General features: G+C 37.5%; 1 pseudogene; it reads left to right on the top strand.

The window, feature by feature from the left end:
- Positions 1-836: 836 nt before the first annotated feature.
- Positions 837-19393, top strand: LOC102727961 (ganglioside-induced differentiation-associated protein 2 pseudogene; annotated as a pseudogene).
- The last annotated feature ends 1357 nt before the right edge of the window (positions 19394-20750 follow it).

Here is a 20750-nt window from a genome sequence, read left to right as displayed (position 1 = left end):
CCTGTGAGAATTGCTTAGGTCATGAGGCTGGAACCCTCACAAATGGGATTAGTGTTCTTTAAAAGAGACCCCAGAGATCCTTCCCCACCATGTGAAAGCACAAAAGGAAGGTGCCAACTATGGACCTGGAAGAGGGCTCTCAGCGAACACAGCCATGCTGGGGCCTTGATCTTAGATCTCCCAGCCTGTGGAACTGTGAGGAGTATATTTCTATTGCTTATAAGCTACGCAGATGGTGGTATATTTTTACAGCAGCCCAAACAGACCAAAACACCTTGCTTAGAAATGAAAAACAAATAGAAGGATGAGAGGGTCAAATGGAGAGAGTTCACAGGCAATAGTTGATTTAGGATCCATGAGAGGGCAGATGAGCTGGTGATTCTTCATTTCTGCCCCAGATCCCCTGTCTGCCTCCTTTTGGCCAGCTCTGTGACCTAGGAAACTAGCTTCTACAGACTGTATTGCCAGATTTATTGTTGTATTGTGACTGTTGTTGTTGTCGTTATTGTCATTCTGCACTTTCACTTGGTTATTATTGTAGTGCTGGGCTTTCAATTAAGGATGAATGGCAGAAATACAGGACTAAATATGAGGGATTGGAAGAGAGATGTTGGTTGTTTATTTCCCCACTGGATGTCTGGGACACATGGTTGTCCATGGTTCCATCTCTCATTGGACTCCAGTAATACTCTCCCCTCCCTTCTCTCCTTCAGACCTAGGATTAACAGTGGCTTCCTACTGTTCAAATGTAGCCAGCACCTCAAGCAGCTTAGCTGGTTCCCTTCATTCTGGTCTTTCTATTAAACTGTTCTCAGTTAAACTATTCTGAATGTACCATGTGTTTCTTGCTGGCATCCTGGTTGATAGATGAGGAAAAAGAGAAGGGATATGTGACCGATCTTCAAAAAAGGACCTCAAGCATAGGTAAAAAACCCTTCAAAAGGCCCACAGTAAAAAATCACCATAATTGAATATAATGAACTACTTTCTTAATGGATGACCAGCACATATCTTCAAGTTGGCCCATTTATACAAAATGAGTAGGAATATCTTCCCAGCTGTCTGACATTATGCCTCTATTTTTAATTCCATGACCCAAGGACGAGTAAAAGGAGTGCACCAGGTCTGGGGTGGGGGTGGGTCGAGTTAGTACTTTCCAGCAACTCAGCACAGGAGCCACCTCCAACCCTAACTCTGAAAGCTTAGTTATGAAGCACAGGACCTGAGGAAACACAATCAATACAAACAAATCCCAGATGAAAGTGAGTGCTTCCTGATGATTAGCAAACTTAAAGGGATAAAAGGAAGAAAAGAAAAGAAAAACTTTAATAGCTCAAAATTGGCTTAATGCAAAATATTAAGAGACCGCAAAATACATACTCTGATAGAACTGAAGCACTCTTTTTAAGCTTTCTGCACTTGGCTGCCAGTCAATGTCCAGTCCTCCCTGATACTTTATGATCATTAACATCCAGAGCAAATTCAAGACTTGATGCTCCCTTTAACCACTGAGGCACAGGGTCTAGCTTAAAACTTGGAAATCAGAAAGATTTTCCATTCATTCTGGATATAAACAAAGCAGATTAACTTGGTGAAAGATGTATATTCCTAATTTAATATTCATTTCTCATATACTTAGACTCTAGAAAACACTGCTATTTTTATTGAAAACCAGCCATATAGAGATTATCATTACTAATATCTGTAAAAAGACAAACTGAAGAATGATCTAACCCCATACATTTAAGACACATACCTGTAACCTTGTAGGTTGCTCACATACACGAGGTGGGGTATTATTTTATGTAAATTTTGGTTGTGATAATTTGAAATAGTAAATTAATAAAATATTAATGGATTCTCAATTTTGATGCAGAATTTGAAACAACACAAGTTTTATTTTTTGTTTATTCCTATGAGAAAAATAATTTTGAATTATATGGGTTTCAAATTATGTGAAGTCTTCAAGAATGCATTCTGTGCATAAAATATGACTGCACCGGTCTTCCTTTGCAGGACAATTTATATTATCTTTCATTAATAGTAGTGATAGGCAAGATGAATAAATTTAAAAAGCATTTATCAACAAATTCCAAAGTACAGGGCACCACAAGAAATATGGAAGCTACCCACATTCAAGTCACAGATTACAAGGGTTTCAATTCACTTAGTAAATTCACCTAAGCCATCCTGAATGGCTGGAATAAATTAGATTGATAATCTTAAGGAAACATCTTCAAAAACCTAAAGATTTTGTTCTGATTTGTAAAGATTTTGTTCAAGTCAAGTAAGACTAAATTGCTCACATGTGTGAAATGTGAGGCTACTGAGACAAGACTGTTAAACTTGTGTGCAGTTGGGTGGGACTATCAGTTGCCTCAAGGTGGGCAGTTTGTTCTCAGATCACAGCCTGTAGCATGGCTCCAGCCACACATCTTCATAGAACGTGCCTCTGTGTCAGGTCATTGAGTATTTGGGTAGCAGGTCAATCGCCAATTTGAGCAAGTTCTTAACTTACAATCAGTTTATTCCAGAATAGGATTTGTCAATTTTTGTCTTTAGAAATTAATTCTCATTTTCCCAAAGAAATATTGCTACAAATTTTGAGAAACCTTCACAGTGGTCTGCAGATGTCTATTTGACTTATAACAGGCCCGATATTAATTGCACTGTGATTCACATTCGTAAGGGCTCACTCTTGCACATGGGTGAATACTAATAAAGTTCCACTGAGAAAATTACCTTAGTATTCTCCAGTTTGCATCATCACCTATGTAGTACATGTATCAGGATGTGAAATTTGGAGTTTCTGTTGAGAAACCAAGACTCCATAAGTTGCTGTATTACAAAGGAGATTTTAGACCAGTGGCAGAATTTCAAAGTAGAAAACCTATAGCTAACTTAGGAACTGTCGCATCTACTAAGGGGTGAAAGGAGTTCAAGAGAATAGGTATTAGGGAAAATGTGTAGAGCATTTCTTTAGAGAAGAGCTGTTGTGACTTGAGCTCCATTCCATTACTCTCTGGGTATGTTGGTGGGGTGGTTCCTGCATCTCTGGATGCCCAGTAAGAGAGCCTTCAGGAAGACCACCAAGAGAGTAAGGACTATAAGCCTACAGTGAGACTCCCAGAAGATCAGTTCCTGATTTATTCTTAGGAAATAAAGCCTCTTGTGGCATAGAGAAGAAACAGTGAAGGAACTAGACTCCCATTCAAAAAGCAGGCAAAGTACATGAATCTCCAGGGAACTGATGGGAATCCCCATTGGGAATGTTGGCTTGAGGTTATTTTAAAAAATCATACTGTCTGATGGGGTAAGATACCAGGGAAAATAGGCCCAGACAAAAAGATGTTGTGAATTATATTGCTGGCATGCAGAAACTTGGCAGAGCTCAAGAGCAGCCGGTTTAAGGGGAGGCATTGTCCAAATCGAGGAAGCTGAATTTAGAGGCACACAGAAGGGAGTCTCTGAAGAATCAAGAAAGTGCACACAAAGGAACTAGCTCTAAGCATCTTCAGGCCTGTAGAGTGCAAACCATCTTTAAATGGCCGTCGTTAATAAGAACATCTGTCTACCCCTCACCTCTCTTCTCCCCAGTAGTAAATTTTGCCATAGGGCTCCAAGTTCCTATGATCCCTAAGTTGCAAATACTCATGGCCCTATTTTTTGTCTTCATTCCTAAGTCAAAAATCACACTACGGTAGTCCCATGTCTCTCAGATCCCCGGTCATCTTCTGCCTGCAGCTGTTTTCTTCTCAGGGCATAGGCACCAGTTCCTCAAACATGTATGATTCATATGTATAAGAACTCCGTGAGTAGGGAAAATAATAGACCTGCCGTTGGAAAAGCCTAAAGAGGTGATGGGTAGGAGAACAGGACTGAGCATTGTAGTTGACCAGAAACCATGAATTTGAACCTGGCCATTAGATTTTCAGCACCTCATAACAAAGTGGAGCACCTGTTATGGGTCAGATATTCTACTGGCATATTGTCACTAATTTAAACACTATCTCTGACATATAGGTTTTATTTTCCCTATTTTCAGATAAGAAAACTGAATTTAGAAAATACAAAATAGCTTACAAAAGTCTCCCAGCAAATAAAAACAAATACCCATACTCAAGATTTTTCAACCATCCACTTCTCTGAATCTGAGAACTGAGGTGTTTGGTGTGTGTTTATCTGCCCACATATGAATGCAACTGTGTGTTACTGTGTCTCTGATTGTGTCTGTCATATATTTCTATCTGTGGATCTAGTTATTCATCTATCTATATTTATACTAGCATAGTCTGGGTTTACGAGGTGAGAGAAACATCAAGAGTAAAAATGAAAAATTGAAAGCACATTGAATCAAGCCAAACTAGGGTTTAAAAAAAAACAAGAATTACTGAAAAATGGAATAGGGATGTACTGTTATTCTGAGAAGTAATATTTCTGACATAGAGGCCAGAGTTTGGTGTCTTTAAAACAAATGCAGGTTTCCAAGATGGGCATACCCAGTTACTTTTTTCTTTTTTGGCTTATTTTTTCAAATAAACTTTTAATTTTAGAATAGATTTATATCTACAGAAAAGTTGGAAAGATAGCACAACATGCCCATAAACCCCACACTCAGTTTCCCCAATTATTAATATCTTTGATTAGCATGGTACATTTGTCAGAATTAATGAATCAATATTGGTACATGATTATGGACTAAAACCCATACTTGATTCAAATTTCTTAGTTTTTGCCTAATGTCTTTTTCCTGATCCAGGACCTCAGCCAGGATATCATATTCTATTTAGTCATCACATTTCCTTAGGCTCTTCTTTGTTGGGACACTTTTTCAGACTTCTACTGTTTTTTTTTTTTTTTTTTTTTTTGTTTGTTCACTGTTCTTAATATTTTTTTTTTAGTTTTATTGAGAAATAACTGACATATATCACTATGTAAGTTTAAGGTATATAGCATAATGATTTGATTAACATATATTGTGAAATGGTTACCACATTAGGTTTAGTTAAAATCCATGATCTCAGTACAACAAAAAGAAAAGAAAAGAATTGTTTCTTGTGATGAGAACCTCTAGGATTTCCTCTCTTAACAACTTTCCTGCATTTCCTACAACAGTGTTAGTCACAGTTGCTGTGTTGCAAATTACACTTCTAGTATTTATTTATAAGTGGAAGTTTGTACCTTTGAGGAATACAGGTTAGGTCTTTTGTAGAATGGCCTCCAATTCATACTTGTTCTATGTTTGTTTGTTTGTTTGTTTTTTTATGAGTAGACTGGGGTTATAGGTTTGGAGGACTAAAGTTACTTTTTAAAGTAAATATACATTGGTGATAGAAGGAAGAGAGAAATTATATTGGTTTGAAGCTGGAAAACCTGAATGCTTCTTCCTTCTCTACCACCATTATTTGTACTACCCTGGGAAAATTATTTAGTCCCTGACAGTGTCAGGTCCCTAAATGGAATTGTAACTCATATGATTTCCTTTTTTTTTTCTTTTTTTAAGATATAACTTAATTTCTATTTTAAACCTCTAAACAGCCAAAGTTTGAGCAGAGTCATTTGTCTCTGAAGACACATGCTGAAAAATACACTGTCCCATCACTTCTTATCGCCATTAGTCCAACAGGCTACTGCTGATCTCTCCCTGTTTCTGCCCATTGGGCTCTTCAATCCTGCATTTCCTTCCATTACTCCAGAACCACACTTGGGGGTATGGGCAGATATCTGCTACTTGTGCCCATCATCAGGATAGTCATCTTTACCAGGCTCTGTCCTAAACGTCATAGCAACCATTGTGTCTCTGGAAGTCTGCTGCCTTCTGAAGGCTCTACCTAGAAGAAAATTTACAGGTCCTCTCAGTCTCTTTATAGTCTTGTCACCTTGCTGAGGGCTCTGCCCAGAAAATGGAACATAAGACACTTTTTTGAGGGGTTCACAACTATCACCAGTGGTCCATTACTTCCCATTCCATTACACTTTCCTCCAAAGCTGGGGGAATGTATTTTTCCTCTCCTCAGGAAATAGCTCCCTCTCTTTTTTTGCAGTTTCTATCTCCAAAACTCTCTTTAATGGTGCTATCTGCCTACAAATCACAAAGGATACACTTTTTTAAAGATTTTATTTATTTATTTGAGAGAGAGAGAGAGCGAGAGCAAGAGACCGAGCACAAGTAGGCAGAGCGGCAGGCGGAGGGACAGGAGAAGCAGGCTCCCCGCCGAGCAGGGAGCCCAATGCAGGGCTCCATCCCAGGACTCTGGGATCATGACCTGAGCTGAAGGCAGATGCTTAACTGACTGAGCCACCCAGGCACCCAACAAAGGATACATTTTTAAATTGGATTTATGTCTTCAAAGCCAGGAAGTTTTAAAATGTTTCTATTATTATTATTATTATTATTATTATTATTATTATTATTTTCTATAGTATAATATCACTTCTAAGGCAAAAATCCCAGGCCAATTATCTGCATGTATTTATTTAAAGGTGGAGATAGGAAGAACGAAGAGGAAAAGAAACCTAGGGGAAAAAATCTAAAAAATTATTTGAGTGCCTATTCATATATATGTTGTAAAGACAAAATAAATAAGTTGTATAAGTCACTTTGTATGTTAAGTATTCTTTTAAGGTAAATTGTAAATTACACATTGTATAACTTGCAAAAATCAGTGGTTTTAATGATTCAAACCTTTACAACAACTGCTACAGACTGGATAGAGGCATTATAATGTCAAAGTCCAATCCAGGTGAAAAAATAAATGCAAAGCAAAATGTCATCTTTAATTACCTGCTTAGTAAGTTAGTGTCAGAAGGCAGGTCCAAGGAAATGTAATAGATTTCTGTTTTTAAACAAGTACCAATCCTCAAATTCATCTCTTTCTCACAAATGACTTTAGGGGCTATTTTGACTAGATAATATTAGGTTATACCAGCTGTCAACTGAGGCTCAAATAGATGGATCTGTGAGACAAGACCATTCACATCTACAAAGCAAACACACTTAGGAAAAAACAAAAAACAAAACCTTCCAGCTGGGATGGTACAAATGGCTTTCTAAATTATGAAACCATGTCAATGAGGAAAATGTTATGATACACAGAAGCAAAGGAAGTGAAACCAGAGCCATGAGAACTAATGATATGGTCTGAGATCTAGAAGAGCGCAGATACTGTAAAACATACCCAGGAATCACTGGGTTGACCTGTGTCTGTTTTTTCATTCAGTCAATGTGTCTAGTGTTTAACCCCAAGGAAGTAGGACCCTTTGCCTGGACTAAACTTCTCCAGTCAGAAACTGGTTTTGGGAGTGGAGAAAGGACTATAGGAACATGAAGAAAACAAAAACTCCAAACATTCTACAGGTGATGGCTTTCTAAAGGACCAAGATATTCTGAGAAGTGCCAACTTTCATATGAGACAGTGGAGATCTGAGGCAGAGAGTGCTTCATGGAACAGGTGATCAAGCAAGGACTCTGAGTCTTTGGTTGGGGTCCCAGAAACAAACTCTGAGGTCAGTGGACAAGGTGTTTTGGAGAATACACTCAGGAACAAGAGCTATAAAGAGTGAAGGAAACAGAAATTGTGCAGGGGAGACATTGAATAGCAGTGTTATTAAACAAAAAGTCTCAGCTGAAGCCCCAGGGAGTCCTGCAGCTGGGGTGGCCCTTCCCATTTTATCTCGAATGGAGGCAAAGCTAGAGGTCTTTTGTATCCCTCAAGGAGTAGTCATTGGATGGGGCTGGTCCCACGGAGAAGACATAACTTTGGGGAAAGCAGTTCCTTCTCTGGGGGAGGATAAAGCTGTGAGTCTTTTGCAGCAAACACTCTGGTCATCTGAAGAAATGAGTGCTTTGTTCCTCAAAGGGGAATCTGGGTGTTTCACTACAAAGTCCATTTACTATGCATCTAATCACTGCTCATGGAAAGTTCTCCTCTCAGAACAACTCCTTGATTCTGTTTGTTCTTGTTTCTGGAAAAATCTGCAAGAGAAAGATTTTTTGAAAGAATTAGAGCACTCTGTATCTCTATCATTACTACAGTTGTTCTCAGGCTGCAACTGGTCATTTTCATCTTGTTCCTGTATTACCTACCTTGTCCTCACCCTTGGCTGACATCTGTGCTGCTCTAAGTAGCCTACTTGCTTAAGTGACTCTAAACATAATCTCTGAAAGTTCTGAGTCCATCTCACTACGCCTTCCCAGACCCTGGCTGTTGCACTTGTCCATATACTGTCAAAAATTGCCTAGGGAAAAAAAAAAATCGCCTATGGAAAAAACTGCCTAGGAAGTACCGAAAGACACTTTAGGGGATCATCTAGGTAATAATCCTATTCTTCCTTATGCCATTATATGTCAAAAACTCTTCCTCCTGCAAATGATTAGAATCAATTGATCTGATTACAGTCTGGTGATCTCTCTTCTGGCCTTTTCAGCGTGAGGACCTGAAAATGAGCAGCAGTCATAGATTAAATTTAAATGTTCAGTGGGATTCTTGCTGTGTTTTCTGGCCAAACCATTTCTGTCTGGGAATTAAGACCCTAGACTTGAGCTGTCCAATATTATAGCCAGCAGCAAGCATGTGGTTATACAAATTCACATTTCTATTAATTAAAATTAAATTAAATAGAAAATTAAGTTCCTCCGTCACACTAGCCACATTTAAAATGCTCAATAGCTACATGTGTTCTAGATAGCTTGGATATCGAACCTAACTATTATTGCAAAAGTTTCTATTGGATTTTGCTGCTTGAGTTTCTCAGAATCTAAATTTGCAGTGACTAAATGCAAAGATTCCCTAAGTGGGACCCTGGGGATGATGGTAAGTTGACCACTCTCCTATTTCCATCTCTTGTTTCTTGAACCCATGTATTTTAGCTATTGAGAACAATTTAGGCCATATAACATTTAGAAGTGTCCCATCCACAAGGGGCAACGTATTCAAGTCGGCCTTCAACTATATACCTTCAAAAGACTGACTTTTTATTTTATTAGGCTAGCAGATTCAGGCTAGCAGATTCTGGGTGGTATAGAATATGTTGTAGCCGTAGTCATATGCCCACTGCTGCACCTCCCTGGTATAAAGTGGACTCCTTAGTACAAAGCGATTTTATTCAGTATCCTCTATCATTGGGACTAAACTCTGTCTAAACCTTTGGCTAGTGGTGTTGGCTAAGGCAAGAAAGGAAAATCTATACCCCAAATATGTGCAATCCTTGTCAAAATTAATTATTAACTCCATTGCAGCATAAAAAGAGTTCAATATAATGCATTTGCAGCCAGTAGTAAGTTGGTCTCTCCAGGGAATGGGGGTGTAAAGGGGGCTCAGAGTTTCTCCCTTTTACTCCCTTTTGCTTGGTCTCCAAATCACCAAGTGTTTTTGTTTTTGTTTTTGGAGACCAAGTTTTGAGTCCATGCATTGTCTCTATTCCTACACTCTGTTTGTGAGCCCATTATTCTTGTCAGTGATAGAGACTGGCTAAGTCATTGTGCTTATGTGGTTAATTTTTGGTTTTCTCCCCTTGAATGCCTTCTGGTGAGCATTAATATGTAATACAAAGATTTTTAACTTTGTATTCACTTTCCTGCATCCATCCACATGCCTCTTTTTCAGATCTTGTCTCTAATCTTCCAATACTTCTTCTAGAGCCTTGACTAGCCAGCCAAAACATTCATCATTATTAATGATTCTACATGTACTCTTATCCCAAGCCACTTCTCCTTCCACACAAAGTAGATTATTAGATAGATCATGCAAAGCTCTGTCTACTGGAAAGGTGACCCTTCACCACATTGTTGCAGAGCTACTCTTGTGTGGATTGTGCTGTTGCCAGATTCCAAAAAAGGTCTACCTGGTAATGTGGTTCCTTCTTATGCTGGATAGTACAAGATACAGTCATTGGTCCTTTACTTTGGAGGTTATGAGCAGGCATACCCCAGTGAACTGAATTTCTGAAGCTTTAATCTTTGTAAGGCTTGTGTCCCACCTCTACAGTACATGTGTCACACCAAGGCCTCCAATATGTTTGCTGCTTCTTGTTATCCAGTTTGATTAACCTGATACCATTGATACAATAGACTAAGTATAGAGTTAGCTTAGCCCTGAAGCAAAGCTGAAAATGTACACTGCTGCTTGTCCCACACAAACGTACTTCTTTTGATCTTCCTTTCTCGTAGTAATGGAGATGAATGCCTAAGCCAGATCAATAAAAATCATACATTTTGTACACTAGTTGAGTCAATTGGTTCTAGCAATGATATCATATTCAGTGCAGCAGCTTCAAATGGGGTACTACTTTGTTGTTTGCAGTAGGGAACTTTCTTCTGCTAGTACTTTTTTTGTTTGTTTGTTGGTTAAGGAATAGGCTCGTTAAATAGCGATGTGATGTGGACTACCACTCCTATATTCTTTAAGTCCTTAAGACGCTATTAATCTCTAATTGTGCCTAAGATGAAACACTGTTTTGTTTTAATATGTTTGTTGAAGGTAGGTATCAGTTTCAGAGGCTTCCACTGTGCCCTCCCCTCTATGATAGCTCTTACCCCACAGGTCAAGCAGTTATTATCAATTTTAATTGTACATTCGCAGCTCAGGGAAATGATTACGGAATGGATCTGTGAACAAGTAGGCCCATTGCAAGCTGGACCTAGATTTATTACCTACTGTAACCTGGACATGGGTTTATTACCTGATCTTTTATGTGTCTACCCTAACATGGAAAGCATAGTGATACTCCAGGTCCTTGAGTATTTATGTCAACTTAGATTCCATGTCTAATAGTGCTTCTAATGTTTGAGTATTCCCCTTTCCAAACACACAATTACATAAGCAAATGGTCACGGATCCTTTAGAGAAGGATGGAAAAGTCATTGCTATACAAACTTGCCATGGTATAGCAGAGTCTTTCCTCATCGGGGATTTGATCTTTCCTTTAGTTAATCATCAAATAGTGAGTTTTGGTTTTATATGATATATCCATGTTAGCATTCCCACTTCTCTGAGTCTTTCAACTTCTTACTCACTGTTTGCCATGGCAGGCAGTATTTGCACTTCACTCTGGGTGGACCATTGCTTTATTCAACCTTCTAAGAGACATTCTAGTATATTAGTGTCATCTCTCTGAGTCCTTGCCAGGATGTCAAATGTTATATCATGGAAGAATGCTCTTATATGGATAAACTCTTTCTTATCCAACTTTGTACCTCAGCCCCCTTAATCCATCATTTTCAATACCCTGTCCCATATACTCTCTATGCTGTCTTCAGTGTCCTCATATTGGCTAGAACCTGTAGCTCCCAGCATTTTCCTGGATGGTATATTATTATTGGTATATTGGTCAGGAGGGGAGGTGGTGGTAGACATTGAAAAAAGTTTGTGTGGGAATACAAAACAGAGTTCTTTGCATTTTCTTCACCAAGAGAGGAAAGCTAGATTTTAATAGGAATCGTGATCTATAGAACCAGAATGTTCAGGAAGATCTGGCATTTTAAAATTCTTGAGTGCACCAACCCCAGATGTAATTATTCCAAGCCTCAGTGTCCCACACCTTCCAAATCAGTGTTCTAATCTTGATGTAGCAGATGTGGGGATTGAGAGTTTTACCTTCTCTAGAGATCCATTTTTAGTGGTGCTGGGCCTGACACTTCATTTCTTCTACCTTCTGGCTGCCAGGAATGACTATATCTTTATATGCTACCAAGGTACTTCTTTGACATTTATACTTTGTTTTGCATTGTCAATAATCATCTTCAGCCTATTATTTTATTTATCTAATACACTTACCAAAAACCCTTCCAACTTGAAAGCCTTTACAATTATTAATACTCTCTTTCTCTCAAACACCTGAGGTATTGCACTGGCCATTGCCTCCCTTCCATTGTTTTTTAGTACTTGTTCACAAACAAAGGAAACTTTAATAATTGACCCTATTACACATCAGGAACAATCAATACTCCACTTACCACTAGTGATGAAATTCTCAGGGCCAGTAAAACAAAGGATGACAAGTTTCCAAATCCCATTCCAGTATATTATTATCTTAGGTCAATTTTTTCTGGAAACATACTATGACATTGAGATATTTAAGCAGGAATTTTAGTAGGGATGCTCCCAGGAACACCTGTAAGGAACTGAGGGTGCCAGTATTCAGCAAAGGGAAAAGTTGAACTGTGGTAAGTTACAATAGAGGTATTAGCCAACGCCAATATCATGTGGAGTCCTAAATCTGGAAAAAAGTCTTCAAAACTGTCCCAAATTAATGCAAAATGTCTGGGTTTTTGTAGCCTCTCGTATGCTGTTCACTCCATGCAGGCTGCCTCTGGAAAGGCAATTCCCATAGAGAGATGCAGCTATGAACTGTCAGTAGCCAACACTCTTGGAAGCTGGTGGAATGAGTGCTTCCATTTGAAAGGGGGATATGAGTGGCACACCACACCATCCACTCCAGAGATACCACTCAAAGCATTAAATTCTGATGGGAAGCTTTATAGATTGGCTATGGCTAGGAGATTGATTATTGATAAATGAATCAGTGGAAGGTTCCCATCTCATACAATAAAGGAGGCATAGGGGTCACCAGGACAATGAAGGAAGATTTGTGAATGAATGAATGAATGAATGCCTGGTAAAAACATCTTGAAAACAGAAAGTGTATTGAGTAAAAGAAGGGAGAACAGTGACAAATTTCACAACATATCTAGAGCAAGCCTGGCCTTGAAATTTACATTTCACTAGTGTAAAACATGAAGCCACTAGTGACCTTTTATTTCAGTGGTGGAAATTCTTGACACACTTCTATAGTTCCATTTCTGTAGAATGTTTTGAATTTTTATTTCTGATACCTTACAGTATCAGCACGTCTGGCAAGCATAAATTTTGGTCATTTCATTGATTTTTCTTTAGAATGAAAGGATACCATGGAAAGATAATATAATTTATTTAAAAATAATTATGTTTAATTTACATTTGTATTTAATTTGCATTTGTTTCTCAACCTCAGTACTATTGACATTTTGGCCCAATGATTCTTCATTGTGAAAGTTGTCCAGTGCATTGTGGGATGTTTAGCAGCATCCCTGGCCTCTACCCACTAGATCCCAGTGGCACTCCCCTTCCCCCAAGTTGTGACAACAAAAAATGTCCCCAGACATTGCCAAATGACTTTGGTTGAGAACCACTAATTTAAAATCATGTTCAGGTGAGGTTTGGGTTCAAAATACTTGTACAGAAAATAATTTATTTCTAAAGCAAGCCAATCTTGTGTACATGACATTTAGGAACATAATTTATTTAATTGTAAAGTAAATACTGAAGGAATGAGGAGTTAAGAGAGATCATATTGAAAAGGGAGAGGCCAGATGATTTTTTTATTTATTTTTTATTTTTATTTTTTTTAAGATTTATTTATTTATTTATTTATTTATTTGAGAGAGAGAATGAGAGACAGAGAGCATGAGAGGGGGGAGGGTCAGAGGGAGAAGCAGACTCCCTGCCGAGCAGGGAGCCCGATGCGGGACTCGATCCCGGGACTCCAGGATCGTGACCTGAGCCGAAGGCAATTGCTTAACCAACTGAGCCACCCAGGCGCCCGCCAGATTTTTTTAAATAAGAGAAATTAATCACAATATTTAGTTTTTGTTCAGTAGGTAACATGATAGCATATTTTTTCTTGTTTTCTGTTTTGTCCATGAAGGATAAAAAAATTGACAAATTTTCATCCTAAGAAAGAAAATGAAAATTGCTGAGAGAAAAACCTAAAGTCTTGAGAATAGCAAAAAAATTGGCTTTTTAAAAGACTTGGAATACCTTTGTGAGGTTAACTACATGATTGGGTTTTTATTATTGGATAATATCCAGTAACATATGTTCTGAAATTAAATACATATGGCAGGCACTGTGTTAAGCAAATATAAGGATGAATAAGCCATGGCTCCTACCCTTAAGAATCTTACAGTTGAGAGCAGTAATTCTCAACTTGGCCATACATAAGAATCACTGGGAGAATTTTGAACACTACCAGTGCTCAGATATGACCCCAGATCAATTAAATCAGAATCTTGGGTTAGAGGGAGTCGAGGCATCAGTATTTGTAAAGCTTCCCAATTGCTTCCAGTTTGCAGCTAAGGTTGAAAGACAAATTTATGAACAAATAAAATTCAGCATAACTGTTACATAATAGAAGTATGTATCCAGTTATATTGAAGCACAGAGAAATAAACATCCAAATGTTAATTTATGGAAGTTTCATGAATTTGAGTATTATCCCTATCACAAAAGAGACAGAAATTCAAATACATAATTTATATTAAGATAAACAAAAGATAAGTAAACTTTAAGACCATTTTAAAGCATAGCTTTTGTCAAAGAGGAAAATATGAATAAATGCAAGAAATAGCTTTTGATGCCAAACTTCCTTGAAGTCCATAGATTCACATATACTATACCAGAAGATTGCTTTTTCCAGAAGATTTTTATTTTTGCATCAAAAATTCCAGATGAATTATTAAATAACCAAAAAGAAAATAAAAGTTAAAGAGTGATATTTGATTATAATTACCATATACTGTAGTCATTCAAATATTGGTCTGGGAATACATATTAATTAAATCCTTGTAGAACCATGCAAATGTTATATATTCCAATGTGTAGTAGTAATTAATTTAATGGCCAAGGTGGATAATCATACCTGCTCTCAATTTTTTTCTAGACAGATTAATTTAGTCTGTGCTCTATGATGTGGAAATCTAGCTTGCCAAGTGAGCATTTATTCAGTTAATCCAGCAGAGCCCATACTACTGATTAGGAAATATTTGAGTCAGTTTTGAATAGATTCTGTGATCTATCCCTGTACATATATAAGAATTTTTCCCTCTATTTTGAATAAACTATAATTTTGAAAGAGAATAAATACTGTGCTATGACACACAGTTTGCACAAAGAGTGGGAATTGTTAATGTTGTTAATACACATTTGTCGGGGCACCTGGGTGGCTCAGTCGGTTAAACATCTCCTCTCGGCTCTGGTTATGATCCCGGGGTCCTGGGATCGAGCCCCGCATCGGACTCCCTGTTCCTTGGGAGGCCTGCTTCTCCCTCTGCCTGCAGCTCCCCCTGCCTGTGTTCCCTATCTCGCTGTCTCTCTCAGCCAAATAAATAAATAAAATATTTTTTTAAAAATTAAAAAAAATACACATTTGTCTCCATACATTTATTACAGTTCAGTCTTGGGCTCCTGCAATCTTCCTGTTTGAAATATAACTTAGAGAATCTATATTTGAAAAAGGATGACTGAGACACTTGCTAACTAAACATTTATCTTCTAATTTCTAAGCTTTATGAAAAATCAATTTAGAACCAGAAATCCATATACCTGGACATCATTAACCTACTTCCTTAGAATAAAACATCCAAGTGAAATGATCACGTAAAATATGTCCTTGCATCTTCTGCAAAAGCACTTTTGAGGAAATCTCCCATCATGTTGTTCAATATGACTCGCATAAAGATTATTAAAAAATTACTTCTAGAATTCAGTTTTGAGAAAAATAATGTTTCTATTGTCACATTTATTTTAATATAAAAGACAATATTATAAATGTCAAATTACTCATCCACGTTCATATTTACAATACCATAGTCATCTATAACACTATGGGACATTTGGGGCTTTCTTTTTATTTTTTTTTTAATTTTTATTTCTAGAAAACTTTGAGCTAAATTTCATGTTCAATTACAGTAACTGTATTAGCCTAAGTTCTTGGAATATTTAATTTCTCCAAATTCTTGTCATTTACATTTTCTTTTTTTTAATTTTATGATTGCATTTTATGTGTACTTTATTTTAAATTGTATCAAAAATTTATCACAGTATGCAGGGTAGAAACCATGTTGAAAGAAAATATTTATAAGAGGTATTATGAGAAGTTCAATAACTATATGCATTATTTGGATTTACTCAGGTTCAACTTCTTCTTTGTCTTTTAAAATATAATATTTAAAAGTAATCCCACTTTCACTAAAGAATGCATTGCTAAGTGGTAAAGAATATCATTGGTTTTGTTTATATTATCCGTGAAATGTATGTCTGTTTGGAACATAAATTTAAAATCTAGGATCACAGAAGCTGTCTATTCTGTCTAACGACAAAACGCCTAGAAGTAGTGCCCAGACATATTTGCCTATTTGGTTAGGTTTAGTTAGGTTTACTTACTTGAACATCCAAAATGATGATGGATATCATAGGTAGATATAAAATGATAGCAAATTAACTGCTTTTCTGATTTGTCAATACTAACACATTTTATTGGTAACATTTGTAAGTTAACTTTCCAAAGTGTATTCACTTAATGACACCTGCTTTAAGAGGCTAATGAGATAATGTGCATATACTTCCAAAACTTAAATATTATCTAGTTCAATTTCAGTAATAATATGTTCTAAAATATCTAGTAAACATTTTTTCCCACCTGTGAAAACATCAGTTCTAGCAATACCAGGATTGTAGCTCATGCTTTTTTAAAAATCAATTTTATGTCATATTCTTTCCCAACACATTTTTGTTTTCATCATTTATGTGTCTTACGAAACTACAGGAAGTGAGACCTGTGCAGTAATAGAATGGATGCCAAGAAGTATTTCAGTCACTACTTTATCTGCATTTTTAAAATAGCTGTTTCTCTTGGATAAACAGTTCAAACTGATGACATAATATAAATATATGTACACATGTAATGATGTAGGGTTACATCATGTCACACTCTGTATGCCTAAATAATGAACAGTTATAATGCAAGCAGCCTAATTTTCATGGATCTAAATTTCATCACTGGTTCTTTCCAAGGAAATTCAGATTTATACAAATGGCATCCTGAAAAGATTTTTACTCTTGCACCATGTTCAGTATGTGAGGAAATGTACCAGTTAATGTATTTTCACATGTAATATAGAGATAGATTAGAAATGTCTATTAACTTCTGGCCCAGTTCAGGACATATGAGAAATTTCTTTAGATTTGCACTATCCAGTATGGGAGCCACTAGCACCATATGGTTCAAGTTGCATTTTAATTAAATTAAATTAAAAATTCAGTTCCTCAGTTGCACTAGACACATTTCAAGTGTTAAATAGTCTCTTGTGGCTAGTGGCTACCATACTGGACCATAAAGAACACTTCTTTAATGCAAAAATTTCTGCATGGTACATGGATAACCTAGAACCTCATCTCACCAACTGCATTCCAGTTGAAGAACCCTATTCTACATAATTAATGGAAAAATTGCATAAATATAAAATGTTTCCACCCTCATGTTGATATGAATTTGTTCTAGTATCATACAAATTTTCATCTCATATAATCTAAAGCTTTGTCATTAGGGAATAAGACATACCTTGTAACTTGGATTTAAATTTTACAACTACAGTAGGATAAAATTAGGAAATCTCCTGCAAGATACCTAGGAAACTGATAAATTGCTCTCTGGGAAGTTATGACCATGTTCCTCTTCTTAAATTTTGTAATCATTGACAATTATGTATAGCTTTATTTTTATAAAGGTTTTTATGAATTTTTCACAGCTTTATGCTTTTACACACAAATGTGCCTGTAAAATTATACTTTCTAAATTATTCTACAATCACTGGTTTCTCTTTTTACATAGTAATGTTTGATACACTAATATACTTGAAGAAATTAATATGTGATAAATTAATAGTTCTGGATAACGCAACGCTAACAGAAACATTTTTATTTCAACCATTGCTGACAAATTTCTTAAAATAACTAGTCTATTTTCTGCCTTAACATATCTAGTAACCTGAAAATAATACATCATTTTTTTTATAATTTCTACTCTTGCAGTACTTCTGTGTTCAAAATATGAAGTATATTTTGATAGGTAGCACTGTTGCCATTCACAGATGTAAGGCATAGGGGTGGATATTGAGCCATTTGATCTAATTCCTTTTATAATAACTTCCTGAATCATTATCCACCCAATGCTTGAAATTGTCCACTAATGTAGAACCCTGCAACTAATTTATATGGGCTTCATTCAATCAACCCATTCATTTATAGATTCTGGGAGAATGAATGCAAACTCATCATATTCCTTGCCCTCAAAAAACTAATAGTTTAGTGAAGGGTTCTGGTAAGTGAGCAAGCAATTATAATGAAGTATGAGAAGTACAACCATATGACTAATTATGGAGGTTAAGGAAGAAGTACAGAAAGTAATTAAAATAATTATTGAGCTTTTATTATGTGATAGACACTTTGACATGCTTGGTCACTTTCCATAAGGAGCTTCACCTGCCTCGCCTGCCGCCGGATGAGACCAGCAGAATGCTCAAAAATCTCCAGTGAATACTGAATTGTGGAGGAATTTGGAAAAAAGACAAGCTGAAGTTTCCATTCCATAGATACCGTAGGTGCACCTTTCCAGTTTGTGGATGTAGATGGGTACAGAGAGCTGGCCACTTGTGTGAAGATGAATTAAGTGCTTCTAATACTGCAATTGAAAAATTTATGGAAGACACTATTAAATCACTTTTTTTTTTATAATAAGGATGTCAGTGAAAAAGTGCTACTTTGGCAAGGAGATGTGACATTACCGACGTATACAACAATTGTGCATACCAGCAGTGAATGTCTCACAGATAAGAATCCTGTGGCAGAAAATATCTTCCTGTCTGTGGGTCCTGATTTGAAAGAGGAACTCCAAAAACTTAAAGGTTGCTGAACAGGTGAAACAAAATTGACAAAAGGATTTAATATAGCCACCCACATCATTTACACAGCAGGACCTAAATATAAGAGCTGCTATCAAATAGCAGCTGAGGGTTCCCTGCACAGCTGCTACAGAAATTGACTTCAGTTGGCAAAAGAGCAGTCAATGTCTTCTGTTGGATTCTGTGTCATCAGTTCTGCAAAACAAGTTATCCTTAGAGAATGCAACATACATAGCTCTTGTAAAGCAAATTCCTAGAGATTCATGAAGAGACCACCAAAAAAGGAACATTTGCAGTCTCTAAACTTGAAGAGGTGACTTACCAAGATCTGCCACCTCCATAGTTCTCAAGGTCATTAAAGGAGGAGAGTCGATCATGGCCATACCTGCCTGCAGATATTGGAAATGTAGAAAAGGGCTCTGTGGTACCTGAATGGCAGATTAGAGTAAGTGCAAAACCTGGTGAGCCAGAGGACAGGTGGCTTGAAGAAGACTTGAAGAAGGTGGGTCATGTGAAAATTGGTGGCACAGCATAGCAGGCAGGGGGAATGGTGGCACGAAGGCCCTAAGGCAGGAGAAGCACACCTAATATGTTAGAGGAACATGAGGACCAGAGGAGTCAAAGCGGTAATAGAATCCAGATCACTGAAGTCCTGGTAGAGCATTGTAAGTGCATCAGCTTTAGCCTGAGCAAGAAAGAAAGACATTTACGGGTTTTGAGCAGGGATGTTATGACTGGACTTCCATGTTTAGAGATTTAATAGTGACTGGCTCAGGGAGATTAGATCGTAGGGAAACAAGGATGAACTGTAAAATTTGTTAAGAAACTATGGCAGGAATTCTGGCCAGAGATGGTAGTGGCTATATCTGGGGTGGTGGTAGGAAGTCAAGTGGAAATGGTGACAAGTGGCCAGAAGCTGGATTTATTTTAAACGTCAAGCTAATAGGATTTCCTGAGGGACTGGATATTAAGTGTGAGGACAATACCCTTTTTGACCTGCCAGCAAAGAGAGTGGAGTTGTAATTAAATGAAATATGAAAAGGGAGCATGGAGCAGGCTTTAGGGGAGATTGGAAGTTTAGTTTGGGACATGTTAAGTTTGGAACATTTACTGAACATCCAAGCAGAGAGGGATATATGCATCTGGACTTTGGAAAGATGTCTGGACTAGAGACGTCATGTGATGGTCATCAGTGCTGAGATAATATTTAAAGCCATGAGATAGCCAAGGGGATGGGTGCAGATAGAGAAGAGAAGAGAGCTAAGGACCTAGCTGTGGGGAATGTCAACATTAAGAGATTAGGAGAAGAAAAGAAAACCCAAAGGAGATTGAATGACACCAGTGAGTGGGAGAAGAAAATAAGAGAAGCGTAGTGCCCTAAAAGGCAAGTGAGAGAGGATATCGATCAAATATGCGTACTCAATTATGTTAAATACTGCTGACAATTCCAGTAAGATAAGAAAACTTAGATATTGGTAGAGAGGATGTGTAAGAGAAGACAGAATCAAAGGAATGCTTGGACAACATGCTTGGGCAACTGAATGCATGATGTCTCAATTCGATGGGATTGAGAATTTAGGAGGAGCAGGACTGCGGGAAAGATAATGTGCCAAGCATTTGGCATACACCCCAGGGCACCACAAACACACACCTAGGGCGGTCTAGTCTTTCCAGTGCCCCACGGGAGTGGCCAGGTGTGGACCAAGGTCTAGACTGGCAGAAGCAAGGGCCAGAACAGCAGCCATAGCGGTGAGAGATGGTGGCAGGTGCTGTGGCTCCTTGAGAGAGGAGGGCTTTGAATGGGGCAGCACCAAGCCCACAAGTCTGTGCCTGTAGCATCTCACAGATAGCAAAGCCCTGGCCTGAACCCCCGTGCAGGCCAAGTTAGCTATCAGGCACTAAATGTTGTCTGGGCATTATCAGAAAATAAAAATGTCCACATAAACATTGCAGTAAAGGATGAAAGAAAGATAATAGAATTTTTCAGTTTACAATCTGCTGCCGTATTTCAAAGCACAGAGCCACAGATGTAATA

The sequence above is a fragment of the Leptonychotes weddellii genome, chromosome 3, assembly GCF_054177405.1.
Source record: "Leptonychotes weddellii isolate Sample4059 chromosome 3, ASM5417740v2, whole genome shotgun sequence".
NCBI lineage: Eukaryota > Metazoa > Chordata > Mammalia > Carnivora > Phocidae > Leptonychotes > Leptonychotes weddellii.
The sequence above is the reverse complement of the archived record's forward strand: the minus strand, read 5'-3'. Positions and strand labels throughout refer to the sequence as shown.